Source organism: Montipora foliosa, chromosome 10, assembly GCF_036669935.1.
Source record: "Montipora foliosa isolate CH-2021 chromosome 10, ASM3666993v2, whole genome shotgun sequence".
Lineage (NCBI taxonomy): Eukaryota > Metazoa > Cnidaria > Anthozoa > Scleractinia > Acroporidae > Montipora > Montipora foliosa.
The window spans coordinates 31,595,450-31,600,449 of record NC_090878.1 but is presented as its reverse complement, the minus strand read 5'-3'; the positions used below and the strand labels follow the sequence as shown (position 1 = coordinate 31,600,449).

The window sequence follows — 5,000 nt, the reverse complement described above, 5'->3', positions numbered from 1 at the left end:
GCCTTCCATGGCCGTCCAACCCGAGGGCAACTCGAAGGGCAAAAAAACAACGAATTTTAGTCTAAACGACAAAAAAATTACACAGAAAGCTTCGTTATAGTCAAGCGAAGACATTTGGATTGTTTTTATGGCAAACTGTAAGGGATACTCATGTGAAATAAAGGTGAGCGTCTCAAAAGTTTTGTAATGAAATTTGTCTCCACGTGGCGTTATGAAACCATGGGCCAGAAACGTCTTTCCCACCTTCCAAATTACTTCCAAAACCTACTTTTTGCGTAGAATAAGCTTTTATAATGATGTTCTTGTCTTCTGATGGAATATTTTTCAATTCGGGGACTTTTTATGAAAAAATATTTATGACCGACTGGAAGCGTCTATTGCGTGGCCCAAGGTTGCCCAAATCTGCCCATAATTGGATTACGCTTTCATCGCCTTCGCTAAAAAAATTCGTAAAATATTTGCCGATGGATCAATTTCTCTGAAACTTGGAATGGTGATTGCTAATGAATTTAGGAAAAACTTTCCTTCGGACGGAAAATTGCTGTGTTTTGCAAAAGAATTCGACGAAGAGAAAGTGGAAAATTTTCGGTTGTATTTTATGTGCTCTAGAATGTTTACATTTGACAAGCGCTAGTATGCAAATTTTTACAGAAGGTATTAAATTGCAAAAAAATATCTGCTGGCAGATTGTTAAATGAACTTTATTTTAAGCGTTTATTTGGACTAAAACGATGCAATACGAAGCGAGAAATATTATTTTGAGTCCGAAGAACTTTCAACTTTCCATATTAGCCATGTAACGAAACTCTGTCGTCACTGTTTGAAAGAACACCTTAAACAAAACATTTGCTTGCGAATAGAATTTTTACCTTCTCTCTTTGGCCTGGGTTTATTTGAGAATCAAGGGGGAATGGGTTTGGGCCATATGTCAATGGCCATTATTTTCACCCCCCTCCCAGGATTTTGGCAAGTCACATGAACTGGCACCTGGGTGAAAACCTGGTTTTGACTTGTTGCGAGGTAAGTTTTCATCCTAGCGCTATTCATCGTCATTTTATTCCAGCAGTATTTTTTGATTCTCGCTTCGAGCCTTTCGTTTCTTATTTCATGTTCATGAGGGGACGCACGTTACTTCTACTGTAAGTACGGAGTCACGCTGAGCTCGTTTCCCTGCGGTCAGGAAAGGTGTTATAATCCTCTACGTCCGAAGAAATTTTGTGTCATCTCCCTGTATCTACCTTTGTGATACTCCAGATCTAATATTTACAAATACGTGTCTCAACCATCTGGAAAATGTTGTCACTTGATCAATATCATTACACGTTTCGTAATTTAACAGAACGATGGTATGTTTGTAATTATTTTAGTAGAGATGGCGCCAAAGAAGGGTTTCAGTCCATTTACGCGAGTCTTTATCGGTTAGAACGTGGTATATGCTCAGCAATGATATTTCTGTTACAAGTTCACATCAATGTTGTAAGAAGAATTCTGTGACTTCATGCTTTCCGGAAAAAATATGAACAAAGAGACTTTGGATCTCTTGGCCGAGGCAATCTCTCGTGGAAAAGCTTAATCTTCTCCTATTGAAACCGTGGCCACGTCCTTTGGTTTTTTGCCAGGAATTCCTCGACAGTTAAATCACGGAAAAAAGTTGCTTTTGAAAAAACGGCGCTTTTAGTTAGCGAAAGAAATTCGTCAACGGTTTCGGTTTGAGGATTCATGGTTTGTCGAAAGACGTCGATGGAGTCGTTGATCGTCCTCGAGTGGGTCGTCGCTTAGAAATGCCTTCCAGTTGTCAAATGTGGCTTTTCAATTCAAAGAACATGATTGGGACACCTTCTTACGGTGATTTCGTGAACAAAACCGTCTCCTCAAACGGTAGCAAACGCAATAAAGCGGAAGCCTGCCACGTGTCTCCGAACATGCAAGAATTTCCGAGATAGACCCGGAAAAGCACTCTTTGTTAGAAAGCGTGTTATCAAGGACATATTTGAGGTGTGCAAGAATATTAACAGAGAGTCACTGTCTACTGCTCTTTCGTTCATGTCTGCATATGGCTACAAAAGAGCCAAAACGTTCTTAATGTTTTTAAAAAGGAGGTTTCCGCGGTGTCGGTAAAGAGGAGCGTAAAATGAACTGTGTTTGATGTAACATGAAACGTAGGTGTAACCAATTGCTAGCTAGTTGGTATTAATATATGAAGTGTTTTACTCATAAAAGATAGGTTTAACCGTTAAATGTGTAGCAATGTATGTTGCTTTCTTTCATCTGAACTGGCGGGTGGCACACCTCATACAGTTTGATGTAACATGAAAAGTAGGTTTGACCGTTTGCTAGATAATTTGTAACAATGTATGTTGCGTTTTCTCATCTGAACTGGCGGGTGGCACACCTCATACAGTTTGATGTAACATGAAAAGTAGGTTTAACCGCTTGCTAGATAATTTGTAGCAATGTATGTTGTGTTTCCTCATCTAAACTGGCGGGTGGCACACCTCATACAGTTTGATGTAACATGAAAAGTAGGTTTGACCGTTTGCTAGATAATTTGTAACAATGTATGTTGCGTTTTCTCATCTGAACTGGCGGGTGGCACACCTCATACAGTTTGATGTAACATGAAAAGTAGGTTTAGCCGCTTGCTAGATAATTTGTAGCAATGTATGTTGTGTTTCCTCATCTAAACTGGCGGGTGGCACACCTCATACAGTTTGATGTAACATGAAAAGTAGGTTTGACCGTTTGCTAGATAATTTGTAACAATGTAATTTGCGTTTTCTCATCTGAACTGGCGGGTGGCACACCTCATACAGTTTGATGTAACATGAAAAGTAGGTTTAACCGCTTGCTAGATAATTTGTAGCAATGTATGTTGCGTTTCCTCATCTAAACTGGCGGGTGGCACACCTCATACAGTTTGATGTAACATGAAAAGTAGGTTTGACCGTTTGCTAGATAATTTGTAGGAATGTATGTTGCGTTTCCTCATGTAAACTGGCGGGTGGCACACACGTCATACAGTTTGATGTAACATGAAAAGTAGGTTTAACCGTTTGCTAGATAATTTGTTACAATGTATGTTGCGTTTTCTCATCTGAACTGGCGGGTGGCACACCTCATACAGTTTGATGTAACATGAAAAGTAGGTTTAATCGTTTGCGAGATAGTTTCTAACAGTGTATGTTGCGTTTTCTCATCTGAACTGGCGGGTGGCACACCTCATACAGTTTGATGTAACATGAAAAGTAGGTTTAACCGTTTGCTAGATAAATTGTTACAATGTATGTTGCGTTTTCTCATCTGAACTGGCGGGTGGCACACCTCATACAGTTTGATGTAACATGAAAAGTAGGTTTAATCGTTTGCTAGATAGTTTGTAACAGTGTATGTTGCGTTTTCTCATCTGAACTGGCGGGTGGCACACCTCATACAGTTTGATGTAACATGAAAAGTAGGTTTAACCGTTTGCTAGATAATTTGTTACAATGTATGTTGCGTTTTCTTATCTGAACTGGCGGGTGGCACACCTCATACAGTTTGATGTAACATGAAAAGTAGGTTTAATCGTTTGCTAGATAATTTGTAATAATGTATGTTGCTTTCTTTCATCTGAACTGGCGGGTGGCACACCTCATACAGTTCGATGTAACATGAAAATCAGGTTTAACGGTTTACTAGATAATTTTTAAAATCGTATGTTGCGTTCTTATTCTCTATAACAACCGCAAAGTGGCCATCCTGGCCTGTAGTGATTCCTCGAAAAGGCTGAATTAGAATACATGCACATGATGCCACCCAGGGAAGAGCGGCCAAAAATCAGACTTTGCCGAGTGCGCTGGAACGCCTACATGTAGATATTTATGCTAATTGTTTTCAGTAAAAGACCAATCGACCCTTAAATGACGGTGAACTGTGGTATAAAGTTGTCTTAATCTTTCCTTTTCTAGTACAGTCGCATGCTAATGATATGATTGTCAATGAGTCACAAAGAAGTGTTATTTCTTGTATTGTACATCTTTTTATGCCCTTTACCAAGAAGTAGTTGTGTTCTTACAAAATCAGTCCTCCCAACGATTATTTACCTGTGCAGTGCACTCAACGAAAACCTCAATTCTCTCTGGAAGAGTCAAACAGGGCTGAAACTTGGCGGTCGTCAGAGGCGACTTGTAATAGAGTTGGGCAACTCAATATTGGAATTGAATCGCCCAATGGACGACTACGATACAAAATATAAATTCAGCCCGATGTATTGCGACAAAATAACAAGTAATTTAGTTGGAATACCCTTCTTTTCCTTTCCCTCATTCTAATTTCTCTGAGTTCTATGATCTTTTAGTTTTAAATCGAAAATAATTTAAATCCTAAACAATTCTGAACCAATTCATGAGACGCCATTTCTGTTGGCACGTGACTTTTGGAATACTAAATCAGCTGTGGAGATTTCTCTCTGGGTGTGAGCCTGCGACATTACCGATAAATTCCTATTTCGTTTGCCAATGAACTTAATATGGCAATCGCATGGAACTACTGGCGGGAACGTACAATGGTCGCTTTTCTGTTAAATCCTAGCATGAGAAAGCTTTTAAAAACGCAAAAAAAAAAAAAGCTAATATAAATGGGACCTCTCAAATCTGGATAAAAAATCATCATAGAGAGAAAATTTTGTTCAGTTCGCCATAAAGAATTGGTAAGTTGTTTTCCAATGCGGCGGTCAAAGGGAAGATTAATTAAATCCCATCATTAAGGTATGAAATGTCTCTAAAAAACTCTTTTAGGAAACGTCACCATAACTTATTAATTCCTTATTGAGGTTGATTAAGATGATGCTATTTTCTTTACAACTCACTGTCGCCTTCATTGCCTGGCCAATGCAAACAAAAATTCCACATACGTCAGCGCTATTAGCAAACCGTAAACAGAATTAAAGACTAAAGGCTTCAGGATCCTTCAGCGTCAGTAGTTATGATAGTGAAAAGGCCAAAGGAAAGTAAACCGAAGCA

At 39.0% G+C, this 5,000-nt stretch overlaps 1 long non-coding RNA gene across 1 annotated transcript in view; it reads left to right on the top strand.

The window, feature by feature from the left end:
* Positions 1-5,000, top strand: part of LOC137973391 (uncharacterized) — a 9,909-nt gene that overhangs the window by 2 nt on the left and 4,907 nt on the right. Inside the window, exon 1 of the long non-coding RNA XR_011117224.1 lies at positions 1-163. This exon is cut by the window's left edge and continues 2 nt beyond it. This is a non-coding gene — a long non-coding RNA (uncharacterized lncRNA). The remainder of the gene's footprint in view (positions 164-5,000) is intronic.